Here is an 18,433-nt window from a genome sequence, read left to right as displayed (position 1 = left end):
AAGCTCTCCTTGTCACAATTCACTTGCTCTTTGAATGGAGCATCTTCAACTTTCTTCCTCCATTGGAGTTCCGATTTCTTCCTTTCATCTTTTCGGCTATAATGATCAATCATGAAACATGGCTCATGCAAACGAGGAGCTCTCATGGTCTTGTCAAGATTAAAAGTTATGCTTTGATCTCCCACTTCTAGAGTGAGCTCTCCATGTTTCACATCAATCACCGCACCCGCGGTGTGTAGGAAAGGTCTTCCTAGGATGATTGGAATGTTGGAATCTTCCTTCATATCAACAATGACAAAGTCCACCGGGATGAAAAACTTCCCAATTCGCACGGGGACATCTTCCCATATCCCTAATGGTGTCTTCGTCGATCTATCGACCATTTGGAGTGTGATGTTGGTGCATTTAAGCTCTCCCATTCCCAACCTTTTACTCACCGAGTATGGCATGACACTCACACTAGCCCCTAGATCACATAAGGCTTTATTGATCGTCGTGTCGCCAATGGTACACGGTATTGAGAAGCTTCCCGGATCCTTTAACTTTGGAGGTGAACTCCCTTGAAGTATTGCACTACTCACCTTAGTGAAGGCGATAGTCTCAAGTTTCCGGATTGACTTCTTCTTTGTGAGGATATCTTTCATGTACTTCGCATAGGCCGGAACGTGGTTGATTAATTCCGTGAAAGGAATTGAGACTTCTAAATTTTTCACAATTTCCATGAACTTTCCAAGTTGATCATCAAATTTGGGCTTGGCTTGGCGACTTGGAAAAGGAAGTCTAATCACAATGGGCTCCTTCTCTTTGGCCTTGTCTTCATTTTTCTTTGAACTTTCTTCTTTTGATGATTCTCCATCTTTGGAGTTTTGCACAATTTCTTCCTTTTCACTAGCTTCCACAACTGATGTGACCATAATTAGCGCACATTTAGTCCCATAATTGAGCCTATTTTGCATACTATTATAACATTCTATGGCCATTTTATCCGTCAAAACCTTCCTATTTGCTTTTCTATCGCATTTCATATGTTTTGTAGAAAAGGAGATAAATAAGGCGGAAATTCCCGTCTTTCGTGCATATTTGGAAGCTTATTGATGATATTAGATGGACTAGTATGAAGAGGAGGCAAGAATGATGACCAAAGATGTAGGAATAAAGTGTATGTAGAAGGATCAAAGGGTTAAAAGTAAGAATGACGAGAGGGAAGGCACTTCATGAAGAAAATGGCTCGGAACGCAAACCAAGAGTTGCTCCTTTGGCTCTGAAAATATGTTAGATGGAACGGCGTCGAAAAATCAAGCGATCTAGGCTTTTGAATCACTCCAATAGGAGTCCGGATGAGAAAATGACGTCCGTTTTACAATCCGAGGTCAAACAAAGAAGCTGTTCAGGAATCCGCCCGTCTTCGCAGGAATCCGCCCGTCTTCCCCCAAGACGCCCGTCTTCTCTACAATCCGCCCATCTTGTGGCTGGGAAAAACAAGCAATTCCGCTGGAAGACAATCCGCCCGGATTCCCTACAATCCGCTCGGATTGCCCCACCTGAATCCGCCCGGATTCCCTTGAATCCGCTCGGATTCCATCGCCAGAATCCGCCCGTCCCGACTTCCATCCGCACGGATTGTAGCACAGCTCGTTTTCATTCTTCTAGCAACGATAAGAGAAGCCCTTCTCTCGGACAATCCCGGAGTCTCCCTGCTCAAATCTCAAAAGTGTAATTACTAGTTTAGCCCTTAGTTAACCCTAATGCATCCACCTAATTTCCACTATAAATACCTCATTTGTAATAATCCTTCAACACATCTTTTTTAGCTAGAAAAATCCTTCCTTAGATTAGATTAGGAGTAGATTAGAATAGATTACTCTTTAATCATTCCACAAATTACACATTAATCTCTCCTTAATTATTGTTCAAGTTTATTATTCAAGTTTATTATTGGGTAATTGAAGATTATTGGGTTATTATTGGGAGATTGACAACCTTCCATCAATCATCAAGTTTCTTCTATTATTCTTTGCTTTATTATTTGGATCATCTCAAGTTTGGTATAATTCCTTTACTCTTTAATCTTTATTGTTCATTTCTTCATTCTATTATCATGTTTATACTTGTTGTGATGATTGACACCATTAATGACATGTTTTCCATGATAATGAGTGAGTAGTCTCTTAGCTAGGATTAGTGGGTAATTAAGGGAAGTCAACATGGGATTGATTCATGCTTAATCTAATATGTTCACATGATTAAATTGCTTGCTTGTTGTGATGTCAACTTTATGCACATGTTATGTTTGATGAAATGCTAAGCCTATGAATCCTTGCATTTTTACCATCTCTTATCTATTCAACTTGACTTGTAAGATATAAACCAACTCGAGTCTTGTTAGACCATGCATAGAAGTTGAATAGGAGGAAAGTAAGTCGACTTGTAGGTGTTGTACAATCTAATCGATTCGGCTCCGGGACCCAACTCTTCCTATGAACCGTAAGACATAACCCAACTCGGTTCCTCCACAACACTAATTGCTTGCATATAGTTGTAAACATGTTTGTATGATCAACACCATGAATTCCCCATGACCCCATTATATCCTAGCACTTTTAATCATTTGTTTACATCTTTCCTCTTATTGTTTGTTTTACCTTATTGTTTGCATTAGTCTAGACACAACTACAAACCCAACCAAATCGTGACACTAGCATAAATTGAGATAGATAGACTTAGAACACAAAGCACACCGTCCCATGGATCGACCTCGACTTACCGCTAACTAGTTGTTTGTTGAGTTTTATAAATGTGTTTGATTGGATGTGACCCGACGACATCACCCATCAACAACTTCATCCTCAACTTGCTTCTTCGGTGCTTCATACCTTGTACCACTTCTCAAGTGAATGGCACTAACCGTTTCATGTCTAGGGGGATTACTTTGAGGTGGTAATTGCCCCTTTTGTCTTTGTGAGCTTGAAGATGCTAGTTGGGTCAATTGTGTTTCCAACATCTTGGTGTGAGCTAGAATGTTGTTGATGGTGGTTTCCTTTGCTTGGCTATCTTTTTGCATTTGGGTGAAAAATTCTTGTTGATTCTTTTGCATTTGGAGGACCGCTTTTTGGACATCAAAACCTTGGTCATTTTGGTGATTGTATGGATTTTGATTTTGGTAACCTTGGTTTTGATTGTAAAAGGGTCTTTGATTTTGGTTTCTCATGGGTGGTGGAGTGTATGTTGTTTGAGGGTTTTGAACATTTTGGCTCTTTTATGAGAGATTTGGATGGAACTTGGTGTTTTCATTGTAAAAATTTGAATAAGGGGTACCACTTTTATATGCTTGGAAAGCGTTCACTTGTTCGGTTGTTCCCCTACACTCACTTGGGTCTTGACCCAAAGTTCCACAATTCTCACATATCCCACTTGGGATTGATGAGGATGCCGTCATGGCATTGACATGATGCTTCGATGATTTTGAGTTTTCCTCAAGTCTAGCCATAGCTTGTTCAAACTTCAAGTTGATTGTATCGATATGGGAGCTTAGTTGGGCACCTAATTGAGTAACGGCGTCCACTTCATACTTTCCTCCTCTAGTAGCCTTGCGAGGCCTACTATATTGTGAATTGTGGATTGCCATCTCTTCAATTTTGCTCCAAGTTTGGTTGTCATCAACCTCGGTGAACATCCCATTCGATCCCATATTGAGAATGTTCCTAGAATCTTCATATAAACCATTCCAAAATTGTTGCACCAAAAACCATTCGCTTAGTCCATGGTGAGGACATGAGCGACAAATTCCCTTGAACCGCTCCCAAGCTTCATACAAAGACTCTTCATCCCTTTGCTTAAAACCCGTAATTTGAGCTCTTAGCATGTTGGTCTTTTCCGGTGGGTAGAATTTTTTGTAGAAAGCTAGAGCCAACTTCTTCCAAGAATCTATTCCAAGGGTGGCCTTATCAAGGCCCTTCAACCATTGCTTTGCGGTGCCGATTAAGGAAAAAGGAAATAAGACCCATCTAATTTGGTCTTGAGTCACGCCCGTTTGAGAGATAGCATCACAATAATCGCAAAAGGTTTCCATATGAGAATGAGGGTCCTCACTAGGCATCCCCCCAAATTGGCTCCTCTCAACTAGTTGGATGAAGGCGGACTTGGCAATAAAATTTCCGGTGAGATGTTGCGGTGTAGGAGTACCATTTGGTAGATTCTCCTCGGTGGGTACGAAGTGTGACGAGAATTTTGGCATTGTAGGTGGATTTTGTGGGGTATAGTGTAATGGGTTTTCTTCTCCTTCTATTGCGAAAGGATTGACAAACTCACTAGTGGGTTGAACAACTTCACTAACACCTCTCAAATTCCTCCTAACAAGTCTCCTATTGTTCGTCAAGGTTCTTTCGATTTCACGGTCAAAAGGTAACAAATCACCTTGTAACCTTCTAGACATGCAAAATATCAAACAACTCAAAAACAATTAGACCAAACCTTGAGGATTTTTACTTCCTCAAGGCGAAGAAAGACACAACTAATAACAAAAAGGAAATCTAAATCAAACAAACACCGTCCCCAAACAACGGCGCCATTTTTGATGCGATCCCGCTAAGTGTTCACAAATTAAGATGTGGTCGTTGGTCACGGTCGAATCAAAACACAATTTATAGCTCAACAAGCAACTCTACAATTAGTAAAGAGGCAAGTAAAGGTCGGATCCCAAGGGTCGGGAGTTGAAATGAGATTTCTATTGTAACTAGCGGTGTCTAAGGGGTGTCACAAATTGGGTTGATGTAGAAGGTTACTAAACTAGAATAACAATGAAAATAAACAAGCAAGATGAATAAAAAGGGGTGTAAACAATTGATTAAAGGCACTAGGGTGTCATGGGGTCATAGGGGAATCATGGGATATGATCATACAAACATGTTCTCAAATTATAAGCAAGCAATTATTGTTGTGATGGATTGAGTTGGGTTATATCTTACAATCCTAGGAAAGTTTGGGTCCCGGAGCCGAATCGATTAGATTGTACAACACCTACAAGTCGACTTAATCTTCCCTACTCAACAACATGCATGGTCTAATGAGACTCGAGTTGGGTTATGTCTTACAAGTCTCATTGAAAAGATAGGAGATGATAGTAAATGCAAGGATTCATAGGCTTAGCATTTCATCAAATATAACATGTGCATGAGTTGAGATCGAAACAAGCAAGCAAATAAAACATGAAAGCATATTAATTTAAGCATGAATCATTCCCCATGTTGGTTTCCCCTAATCACCCATTAACCCTAGATAAGAGACTACTCACTCATTATCATGTTGATCATGCTAGCAAGGTTGTCCATCATACTAACAATATGAAACATGATGAATAAATGAAAGTAATTAACAATAATTAAAAAGGGATTAAGAGATTATACCTACTAATGATTCCAATAATAAAGCAAGAATAATAGAAGTACTTGAATGCTAGATTGAGAGGTTGTCAATCTCCCAATAATAACCCAAATAATCTTCAATTACCCAAAATAAAGGATGAACAAAAGAGAGATTAAAGAACTAAAACTTGGATTAAAACTTGATTAATACTTGATTACAATATTAAAGAGAGATTTGATTGATATTAACTACACTAATTATTGATAAGAAGAACATGCTCCTCTAATTAGCCTAATGGGGTATTTATAGTGAAAATTAGGGAGGATGCATTAGGGTTAACTAAGGGCTAAACTAGTAATTACACTTTTTAAGTTGAGCAAGGAGGACCCGGTATTTTTCGAGAGAAGGGCTTCTCTTTTCGTAGCTTGAAGAAGACAACCCGTCTTTGTGAAGAAATCCGGCCGGAATAAGGTCGGGACGGCCGGATTTGGCGGTGGAATCCGAGCGGATTCTAGGGAATCCGGACGGATTGTTGAGGGTGAATCCGAGCGGATTCGCACGGACGCTCGGATTGTGCAGACGGACGGATTGCTTTGGCAATCCGCTCGGATTGTCATCAAAGATAGTAACTTCTTCTTTTTCTTCCCTTTTCTTCATAAATTCCTTGGGGATTTCCTTGGGGACTCAAGGATCTTTCCTCAACATTGCTCTTCTACTATGATATGTACAAAGGCCTTCTAATCTTGTCTCTCCTTGATGCTTGGTCATTGGATTCGATCAATTTAGTCTTGTTTTGCCATGAAAATGCAAGATTCTTACTCCTTTCCTACCAAGGGATCAAAATCTCAAAGAATATGCAAAACAAAGAACTAAAGATAAGAAATGACCCAAATAAGCACTAAAAAGCATGGAAACAAGGCTAATTCGGGGGCTAAATATGCGCCAATTATGGTCACATCAGTAAGAAAGGGAAGTTGAGCCAGAATTTTATCGGACCATATGATATTTTGGATCGTGTGGGTGAGTTTTCTTACCGGTTAGCTTTACCAGCTGCTTTGGATAGAGTGCATAATATGTTTCATGTGTCTCAGCTGCGGAAGTATATGAGTGATCCATCACACGTGTTAGAGGTACAGAACATCGAGCTGGATGAGTCCTTGTCTTATCTTGAAGTACCCAAACAGATTCTTGATCGCAAGGTTAGAAAAACTAGACATGGGGAAACAGTGTTGCTTAAGGTTCTTTAGTCTAACCATGAGGTAGAGGAGGCTACTTGGGAGGCGGAGGAGGCTATGAGGGAGCGGTATCCGTGTCTTTTTTATCAGGTATGTGCGGTTATAGGGACGTAACCATGTTTCTTTTAGGGGGGTAGGAGATGGTTGCATAGAGTTTTTGCATGTTTTATGTTGGTTTTAGTACAGTTAGTTGTTGTTTTGAGTCGAGTTGAGTGTTGTTTTGTGAGGTGGTTTTGAGTTTCGTTTTGAGTTTTGGTCATGTTGTTGTGTCGGGAGAAGTTTAGTATGTTTTTTTCTTTGTTTATAGGTTGAACTTCGGGGACGAAGTTCTTTTAAAGGAGGGAAGACTGTAATACTACGGTTTTATGTGTCTATGGGTACTCTATCGAGTGGGGCTTACTCTATCGAGTAAGTAGTTTTCCGCGCAAAACAGTAGGCTGCCTGTAGGGTACTTGATCGAGTAACTTGGGGACTCGATCGAGTAAGGGCCACTCGATCGAGTAAGTCACTTACTCGATCGAGTAGGTGTGTTTTACGGGTTGATTAGCCGGATTTTTTTAATGATGCGAAGTTAATGTAAAAGGGTGGCCGTCACTATTCTTAATCACTGATAATCTTTCTAAAAACCTTTTTGAGAAAAAGAGAAGTTATGTAGTTCGTGTTCTTCGCATTGTTAACAAATCCCAAGGCTAGGAGTGTCGGATCATCTCGTCTTTACGCCGTTGTGATTGTTGTTTCGAGGGTAAGCTTTTTATATAATTTATGTTATGTTTCGTTAAGTTTATTTAAAACCCTAATCGGGTGTTGTTGGGGGGGGGGGTTTGGGTGATTTGTATGGTTGTGGTGGTAATTGAATGTATGCATGTTATAGGAGGAGGATTCAATGAGGAAAGATTCTGATTAGCTGCTAGACCGTCTGTAGTGTTTGCATTCTAGGTAGGGTTTCCCTACTCAGTATTGGTTACATAGTGTATTGGTGATTGTTGTTGTGATTGTTGATTAATTATAATTTTGGATTGGTTTTGGTGATTGTTGATACACTACTACACAGCCTTTGCATTTATGACGCTTTTTCGAGCATTTTTTGACGTTTTAAAGTGTCAATTTTTTATTTATTGACGCTTTTAAAAAGCTTCAATATTTGGGGCGTCGTTATTTTTTGACGCTTTTTTGGGTCAACAAATATGACGCTTTTAAGCGTCTTTATGGACTATTAACGCTTTTAATTGTCAACAAAGTTGACGCTTTTAAGCGTCTTCAGAGACTATTGACGCTTTTTTTTGTCAATAAATTTGACGCTTTTAAAAGTCTTCGTGGACTATTGACGCTTTTAATTGTCAACAATTTGACGCTTGTAAGCGTCTTCATTGATTATTGACACTTTCATTTGTCGACAAATTTGACGCTTTAAAGCGTCTTCAACGACTATTGATGCTTTTATGTGTCACTCGATGAGACAAAATTAGGCATCAACTATTTATATATTGACAGTTCTTATATCACGGTATAATTTTGGCTTTTTGATTACCTGATAAATAAAATCATAAAAGTAATTAAATAGCATCACATTGAAAACAGTATCACCATCATCATTAATGCTGAAATTTTGCATTCAAAATACAATTGTAGGAATTACATGTATAATTAGTGGTCAGTCTAAAATACTAGATCCCAAAGGGGATTTTCAAATTAAATGAGATACAAGTCGACATAAGAAGTTCATCTAGTCCATCTTTCCGTCGGATCCGAAGTTTCCCTCATCTCATGGGTGATCTACTAATGCGTTCGCCAACCTATTAAAGGTAGAAAAAAGAATTAATATTAACTATTCTTTATCGTCGCAAAACTTGGTGAATCAAAAATGTTGATAAATGAGAAGTTACAAAAAAACAGAAAAATAAATAGAACAAGAAGCTAGTATACTTGTTTATTACTTGAAGCAGTGGGCACGAGAAGGAAAAAATGAAGCAATGTTGTAAAAAAAATCGTAGTAGTCGGTAGTCTGTACCTACCTCTTAGTGTGCAGTGGGTAAGCCATACAAACTATCCCAATGAATAATGGATACGTTCAAGACATCTTTAACACACCTGTCAATAAGAATCTTGGATCATCAAAGAGTAAAATCACAAAATTGAAATTACGATTCCCAGACCACCTATTAATTTCTGAAATGTCAATTTAAGGACTTCAAAACTATACAACAAGAATTAATACAGCAAAAATCCCCAAATTTGGAGATTTGTAGTAGTGTTACTCCTAACTGAAAATTACCAAGAGTAGTCATCAACAAGGAAGATTTTAAACAGGTTAAAAATAACCAATTACTCAAGACTTTCAATGATTTATTTGCATGTCGAAATTTCAATTGACCAATGATTCTTTCTAGGGTGTCAAATCTGTAAATACATTGAAAACATACCAACATAATACCTTTGTGGCATTAAGAACATCGCCCAGACTTGGCTACCACTCTTAGAATAGTTTTAACTTAGTCAAGTTCATTCTCCAACATGTACATTACAAATCATATAGTATTGACTTCTTTCATATGAAAAAAAGTTGCACGCATTAGAGCTTACCAACTAATGCTCTACTAATTTCAGTTTCATGTAGCTAATTGAACAATTTAAAATGTAGAAGGAAAATAATCATTGAAAATACCACAGACCACACTAGCAAAATATACCATCAAACAAGTTATCAATACTTTTGATTGTTTTAAGGATACAAATTACTCCCTCCATCCCAATCATTTGTTTACCTTTCATTAAAATATCCCCAACAAAGAATAGAAAAGGTAAACAAATGAATGAGACGGAGGGAGTAGTAACATAAACCAAATATACTAAGGCCTAGTCTTTTGGATAAATATCTTACAACTAATCTCGCTCGAATTTCTTCTTACGCAAATGAACCAACTGACATTTCGTACTTAATAATTCATTCCAATTTTTTGGGGTTCCGACTCCCATACAAATAAATATATAACCTTGATACTGTGTAAAGGGACTTCTAGCCGAACAGTTGCATAAGAAACAAGGCCTTTTGTAGTATATATTTTCACAGTAACATGAACAATGACATCTTAAATGTGAAATGAGAATAAGAAAGGGAGATCACATCAGTAAGTAACTATGTATATGTGGGGGAACAATGTTAGCTCAATTAAGCAATGTTATATTATAGAGAGAACAGTGAAATATTTGAGCATGAGATGAACTTAGGAAATAATACTCTTTAATAGATTTATCAGAAAACACCACCTTACTAGAATAATATCATCTCCAAACTTGATTGGAAGAAAATCACCACTTCAATAAACAACAGAGCAAGGTTAAACCATTTACAAATGTCAGAATCATACACACTTTTAGCAAAATAAAATTAGAACAAGCTTATGAGTTTACAGGATGAAATAATTGATCTTCACATCACAAACACCCAAAAAATAGAAACCGGACTAAGAAAAAGCTTACCAACTGATGCCAATATTTGACAAAATTGGCAACTCTGAAGAAGTTCAAACATTCATCCAATGCATTTCCTGAAAATTCGATTAAAGTTAAAATCAAGAGCAAATTAAGCTTGAAAATAATGAAAACAAAAAATGGATAGAGTGAAAGTCACCGAAAGCAATATTTGATGCCCAAAAACCATCAATTTAGCAAACTACTAAATCACGCCAAAGACAATCGATTGAGAAACAAATAAATCGTAACTATAATTTTTCAGTTATGTAACTACCCCTAAATCAAACAAACACTAGCTAATTTATGAAATTAACAATTTTCAACTGTAAAGAAACAGGATAAAATCGATTAATTTGGTTGATTTAAAACTTATCACATGTATGTATATAAAGAGAGAACAATTGATAGAAATTGAACATAAATTAAGTAAAATAAGGAGTAAGGAATACCTATCTTAGAAAGAGATTTGATGAGTTCCATAGACAGTAAATTGGTGGTGCTCAAGAATGAGAATGAGAAAGAAGAAGGCGAGGCGGCGAGCTTTTAGGGATTTGTGTTTTTTTTTTCAAATGTTAAAAATGTTCCCAAATGTTTTCCAAATTATTTCAAAACACGGGTCATTCTAGACTTTCATTTGGGAATTGTGCTCAAAAGAAATCTGGGCCCACCAATAGCTATGCATTTCCACTCATTGACGCACCTAAATGTCGATAGAGTAATAAAGCCTAAATATTAGACTGACGCTACGAGAAAGCGTCGACACAACAGTGTCAATAAACTAAGGGATTTGTAGTAGTGATAGTATATTGTTGATTGGTTGTGTAACTGTCTGTGATCTTTGGGGTGCGTCCCTGGCTGAGTGGTGTCACTTGAGGGAGTGGCTTCATGCCCTTGATTCGCCGTCTGTGGAACCCGCCACAGAAAGGATGTGCACATTAATGAACATGGGTTTATCGCTCGATGGAGATGAGCGAGGCTTAGTTGGGAACGGCTGCGGTCCCCCACTGGCGGCGAGGAGTACTTGTTGCGATGGGTACTCTGGGAGGGCTACACACTTAAGTGTTTAGTCAGATTGTGGAGATGAGATGGAGTTGTGGTGATTGAGTTGTGGTGATTGAGTTGATTGTAATACTGTTTCTTTGCAGCTGTTGTTTTATGTAATCAGTATTGACCCCGGTAATTGTTTTAAAAACTAAGGTGATCTATTCGGGGATGGTGAGCAGTTATTGAGCAGGTATGAGACGATGCGCATGGGTTAGCTGGGATAAGTCACCACGTTGTTGTTTTTAGAAGTCTTCCGCCGTGACGAACATTCTTTAGTTGTTTAGTAGTTGACAGGTTTGAGGACCTTTGTATATTTTTTAGCAGTTTTGGAGTTTGGTTGTATCACTTAAACTTTATTATCATTTAAGTACGTTTCGTTATTATTTATTTGATTATCATTGCCTTGGGTAACCAAGATGGTGGCGTTCTCATACCTTAAGTGGTCCTGGTAAGGCACTTGGAGTATGAGGTGTCACAAAAATGCGGTTCCTTACACTCTCCCCCACCTAATCTGTTGCCGTCCTCGACAACGCTTGAAATCTGCAGGGCTGGATCTTTCGGTTGATGTCGTTTGAAGTTGGTTGGAACGGATGTTGGCATGCTTTCTCTTGTTGCGGGCGGGATCCTCGGGATACGGATGGTAAGGCATCAAGAAGCTCATATGAAAGACGGTGACACTTCATCGAGCCAGGGTGGTCGAGCTTGTATGCTACTTCCCCAATCCGCTTGATCACTTGGATGGGGCCTTCATACTTTCACACCAGATACTTGTCTCGTCCCCGGAGGAATCTCATTTGCTCCTTGTTCAACTTCACCATGACCATGTCACGAACATTGAATTGACGGGGTCTCCGGTTCTCATCTGCCCACTTCTACATACGGCGGGATGCTTTCTCCAAGTAAGCTCGGGCAATCTCGACATTCATGTTCTATTCCGTGGAAAATTCGTGGGCTTTCTTTGTCCGGCCTGCGTAGGTATCTACAACAGTGGGAGGCAACAACGACATATGACCTATAACAAGCTTAAACATGCGCTTATTAGAATAGGAGCTCGTTTGAGAGTTAAAACAAAATTGGTCTACATTAAGGAGTCTCACCCACTCTATTTGAGTTGCACCCACAAAATGTCGCATGTATTCCTCCAACATACTATTGAAGCGCTCTGTGTGGTCATCTGTTTGGGGATTATAACTGGAGGATATCTGAAGATTTGACCCAAGAAGCTTGAACAACCCCCCCCCCCCCCAAATAATCCCATGAAGTGACCATCACGATCACCTAATTATACTCTGAGGTAATCCCCAATACTTCACAACATGCCTGAAGTGTTGGAGTATGTGTCCTCAACAATAGTGCGATCATATTATTGAAACTCATGATAAGAATACGTAAAGGAATGATTCATTTATATAAGTCAACTGATCAACATTAATCGGTAATGATTGGCTGACTAGAGTTTGACATTACTGTCGTTTAACGGTGGTGATCAGTTGATCCCTTAAGGTCACACCTAAAGGACAATTCCCTTAATAGATTAATTAATTAATTGTATATTGATACAGATTAATTAATTCCTTAAAATTGAATAATTTACATATGTGAGTAAAAATATATGTATCTTATTGTAATTCGATTAAATAAGATTCGTTTTAGTAATTAAAATGTTATATTACTAAAACATTGTCTATGAAACAATTAAATTAAGAATGATTGGTTAATTATAATTACAATATGTTGTAGATTATATTAACATGACCCATTTTATATACATGTGACTATGAATTACTAGTCAATTGTCATATATAATTAAATTAATATAGGTAATGATATTTAATTGTTAAATATGCATTAATATAATTAATAACATGCTACATGTTACATGTTACACATTATATGACAAAATGACAATTGACAAAAATAAAATGGATTCCATATTACATAAAGGGACCGGTTTTTAGAGGCAATTAGGGTAAAATGGTTAATTATTTTTTAATTGTTAAAAGCATAATGATTACCATCTAAGCATAGACTACACTCTAGTTCATTTTGAGAAGAACAATTGTAAAAGTGGAAGGGCATGCATTGGCTCCCTTGGCCACTCCCTCCCACCGGGTTTCCACTCCCACCCCCACAATAAGAATAAGAATTGCTCTTATTCTTATATTATTCATTCATTCTTACATTTTTGTTGATATAACAACTTCTCTCACATTCTCTCTTATCTCTAAAATAAGTTTAGAATATACATTTGTTTAAAAATTAAATATTTATTTAGATTACTAAGGTACTAATAAGAAATAATATTAGATTAAATTTTAAGGTTTCTAATAATTATATCTAGTTAATATATTATTAGATTTAAGGGATAGTCTTGGTGTAATCAAGAGGAGAATCTCTACTTTGGGATTTTGGAGGATCATCCATAAACTTGTAGCTCAAGAACAAGTGTAGGAAAGAGTCCTCACTTGTGCCCTAAAACCGATTTCTACAATGTAAGGAACATTGTTCTTACTTTTTCTCTTTATTTTATGTTATGGATGCACTAGATCATCATCTAAATCAATGAGTAATTTAGACCTATAATTAAATAAGTTTAATTAGAGGATTAAGAATCCTTGAATTGGTATCATGAGCTTAGATTGTTGCATGCATAACCGGTTTATAGTTTTTCCGAGTTAAATGTAAAACATATAAAACTAGATATTTAGTGATTTATATAACAAAGTCGCGAAAATTTTTGCATGTTGGATATTCTGGTCCTAAAATGTATTTAGGTCATTTTGACGATATATGGTAATTTTTGCTCATTTTAATGATTTTTAGTGATTTTATTACATTTTAATGAATAAAATGGTATTTAAAATGCTAAAAAATAGTTAGACTTAGTTTATGACCTTGAAACTTTTATATGACCTCACATGCATATTTTACTTATTGTTTGTAAAATTTCGTATAAATTTAATTTATTTGCATGATTTATAATTTTTATGTGATAAAAATGGAATAAATGGAGGTAAAATGGTTAAAAATAGTTAAACTTTGAAACAGGCCATGAAATTTTAATATGTTTTCACATGCATATTTTACTCATTGTGTATAAAATTTGAGATGAACACGATTCAGTTTGCATGATTTATGAATTTTTAGTGTAAAAATGACAAAAATAGTGACCATTTTAGCAAAAATAGCTAAAGTAAATTACATGGCATAAGAAAATTAGTTTAGTTTGCGTTTATATCCCACATATCAGACCTAAAGTTGGAACATTGATTAGATTTCTTCATATGCTTTAGATATTTTATTTGATAAAACCGATAAATCGCAACTATATTTTTCTAGAAATAAATTCGAAAATTTTAATCTAGATTTTTGACATTATGAGTGTCATGGATTTATTTCAGAATGTTAAAAAATTTAAAATTTAAATTTTGAAATTATTGTAATTTAATTTGGATTTATTTCATAAAAGTTATGATTTTAAGGTCTATTATGAGCATAAATGATAAATCAAGTTGTATTATTGTAAAAAATTGAGTGATGACTAATTTTTGAGTCCTAAAAGTTTAGCATAATTAACTTGGACTAAAATTAGATTTTAATATTATTTTACGATTTTAATAAGTTAAAGATCGCTAATATCCATAAAACCGGATTATATTTACGATATAAATTTAAATAGGGCGATTTGGCTATAATTTGGCATGTTAATTACATATTATAATGCTAAATTTTTCTTTAATGAATGTCATATTTCATTTATATAATTTTGAATTATGTAATTTTATCTTAGTATGGCCCTAGTTTTAATCGATATTACCCGTAATGTAAGGGAATATTGATTCGGTTGTAATTTAATGTGATCTCATATCACTTTTACTTTTATTAGATTTTATTTTACAAATGTATATTAGGAATTGCAATATAGATTTTATTATTTATTTATTTGTAATTCCGGAGTTTCCAAAAGACGGTGCCATTCGAAAAGGAGTTTCGATCAAGACGGTGTTTATCCTTGGGAGACGTGCCAGATGAAAGATTCAAGGGACCAAAGGAGTTGGTTTCTGAATTTGTAATAGAATATAAGATTTTCTATTTTAGGAAAGGCCATACTAGAAAATTTACTTTTCTTTATTTGCTTGCTTTTTATATTTGCATGCATTGCCAAATCGCCATAACTTCACATGCATATTTTATCGTCTTATCAACTATTGTCAATTATAATTATCAAGTATTCATAGACTTAGTTTACTTAAAGATGATAGGTAAAAAATCGACAAGACCTCTCACATAGTTAAAATTGAGATTAGCCTTACTAAATAGTAGGACTCACGAATCCCTTTGACATTTGGGGTAGATTCGGTTTCCCGGGGTACTTTCATTTTTTATTGGGTAAGTGGGGTAATAAAATGTTATTACACGCGAAATTTGGTTGGACTCAACGGGATATAAAGACTAGACTTATGTTCCGGGGCTAGAGATGGAATTTATGAAATTCATCGACCGAGAGTTCTAAATTAGAATCAATTAAAGAGTTAATTCATCAACATTATGCAAGTACGGGATATATCGGTTTCCCGTGCCCATGTTTGTGTGAAGATGGATCTCGGAATCATTTATATAATTTAGGTGCGAGGTCATTATATAAATGCATAATTTTAAACCTTGTTAAAAATGTTTACAAGTAAAATGATAAATGTTAATCGTTTTCTTTAATTCCTTTTTGTAGTCAATTTAATTTGCAATGACAACTCCGATTTCATCCGCTTCAACTAGTGGAACCGCTCCCCACTCACTAATGCTTCTTGGCTCTGATCCTTTATGGATCGATGTAAACTTGAAAAGAATGGGACTAACTTCGCCGATTGGGACGCGCAACTCCGCTTGGCCGCGGAAGGTGACGACAAGCTTCGTTACCTTACCGAAGCCGCTCCCGCTACACCTACTACTTGGTCATCCGCCGCGGTTAGGGAGGCCTATGACGCTTACCTAAAAGAATCGTCCGCAATAAATAACATCTTGATTTTCTATATGGAAGCCGATCTCCAAAGGAGAGCTATAAATATAGGCACCGCCTATGAGATCTACACCAAGCTTGTGACCATGTTTTCACAAGCTCCTAGGATCATCCAATATGAGGCGGACTCCACATTCTTCGAGCTCAACATCAAGGAGAGTCAAAAGGTTAGCCCTCATTTGCTCAAGTTGATTGAGCATGTTGAGACCCTCAAATTGCATGGGGTTAAAATTCCCGAGCAACTCATTATTGATCGAGTGCTCCATTCCTTGAACCGTATCAAAGCATAGGTTCAGTTTAGGGTAAACTACAATATGCAAAACATGAAAACCTCTCTCCATGAATTGCACAACTTGCTTTTGCAAGCCGAGAGAGACATGGGTCTAAATGTGAGTACGACCAAGGATGTGCTCAATATTAATAATAAGCGCAAAGGGAAATTCAAGAAGAGCGCTAGCAAGGGTAAGAAGCTCAATCCCAACAAGGGCAAAGGGAAAGCTATTGGGAATAGCTTATCCAAACCCAAATAGAGTGCTTCTTCCGAGGATAAGTGCCACTATTGTTGTGATACGGGCCATTGGAAGGGTAATTGCCCGAAGTATCTAGGAGATGTCAAAGCTTGACGTGTGACTCCAGTAGGAAATAAATTCTCAAATCTATGATGTTATTGATATAAATCTCTACTTTGGTATTTAGATACAAGTTGTGATTCTCACCCCCTTTTAATGTAATTTAGGGCATGTGAGCAAAGTCAAAGGTAAGGACAAGTAAGCTTGAGGAAGATCTTCAACAAGGGATGCTAGGGTAGCCACCCATAGTAGAAGACCTATGGAAGCTTGGCTTTTATTTTGTATTGTCTTCTTAGTATTATTGTATTTTGACTTGTTGTTTTAGAACTTCTTTTGATTTCCGTGTTGGACATGGAAATTTGTTTTATTTCCATTTTGCAAACAATGGTTGTATGGATTTTAATGACTTGTGATACCGTCGTTTTGTATCAAAATTAAATTTATAAATCCGAACTAAAACTATAGCTAGTGATAGTAAGGGTCGAACCACAGAGAGACAAGATCAATTCTATTTGCTAGTTTTAATCTATTGAAGTAACAATTAAATGGGGGTTTTGAATTTGTTTGATTCTAGAGGCTAATTGGCAAAATAAGAAATTTCTCAAATAAGAAAAAAGGGAGATCAGGAACTTTGGTTCACCATGGCTAAGGTCAGGTCAAAAAGGTAGCAGAGGTCCTGTAATACGGTCTCAGGAAATATGAGCAAGCCTTTCGATCAATGCTCAAATTTAACCTTGCGGTCTTCTAATTCCCTAGAATTTCTCAAAGCTTTCGCTCAAAGGAAATTCCAAAACTAATGAAAACCTAACCTACTATTCTTTCAATCTAGCAAGACGGGTTTATCAAAAGGAAATAAGATCGATACGGAAGAAATCAGACTGATAAAATCGACCCTAATTTACGCCATGGCTCACCTAGTTCCCAATCAAGATAATTAGCTATGCATGATTAAGACTATAACAATTGCAAAATTAAAGACATAGAGTGAAATTGACATGATTGAATTGAAATTAAAATAGAGGATTAAAACTGAATTACTTGAATATAAATTGGTCACAACAAGAATTAAAAGACGAGAATAAAAGAAGATTGAAATTAAATTAAAGCTTACTAAGGAAATTGATGAACAACAATTAATTCGAATCCATGCCTCCCTTCGTGTCTCCAAAACTAGATCTAAAACTTCAGTTGTTGAATAATAAAAATAGCATAACCTAAATTATTGATGCCTTCTACTGATAAACGTTATCGAAATTTGGTAAATTACAAACGGGCTTCCAAAAGACAAATGCATAAAAGACTCACAGCTTCGCGGTCTGGTCGATCGACCAAGTGGCACGGTCGATCTACCAGCCAGTACAGTACGCACCACTTCTTTCCCCACTGAACTCCACGGTCGACAGGCTGGGGTATCTGGTCGATAGACCAGATATTCTGTAGCAGCTCTCAACTTCCAGCACGCATCCCAAGGTGACAAGTCCGAACTCCCATCTTCCGAGTTTTCATAAAGTTGCCTCCGGAGGACGATTTAAGCTTGATTTAACTCACTTCCACTCATTCCTACAATAAATCATAGAAATTCCAAAGTAAACCGTTTCGGGAGAAATAGTTGCTTTAAGCTAACAAATACGCATAGAAATACGTGCCAAAACTGCAAATAAAGTGTATAGAAAATGCACGTATCAAATCTCCCCAAACCAAACCTTGCTTGTCCCCAAGCAAGCACTATGACCTGACTA

At 36.7% G+C, this 18,433-nt stretch overlaps 1 non-coding gene across 1 annotated transcript; it reads left to right on the top strand.

The window, feature by feature from the left end:
* The first annotated feature begins 3,755 nt into the window (after positions 1 to 3,755).
* Positions 3,756 to 3,862, top strand: LOC141618109 (small nucleolar RNA R71). The gene has a single exon (XR_012531303.1). It is a non-coding gene; the product is annotated as a small nucleolar RNA R71 (small nucleolar RNA).
* The last annotated feature ends 14,571 nt before the right edge of the window (positions 3,863 to 18,433 follow it).

The sequence above is a fragment of the Silene latifolia genome, chromosome 1, assembly GCF_048544455.1.
Source record: "Silene latifolia isolate original U9 population chromosome 1, ASM4854445v1, whole genome shotgun sequence".
In the NCBI taxonomy this organism is placed as follows: domain Eukaryota; kingdom Viridiplantae; phylum Streptophyta; class Magnoliopsida; order Caryophyllales; family Caryophyllaceae; genus Silene; species Silene latifolia.
The sequence above is the reverse complement of the archived record's forward strand: the minus strand, read 5'-3'. Positions and strand labels throughout refer to the sequence as shown.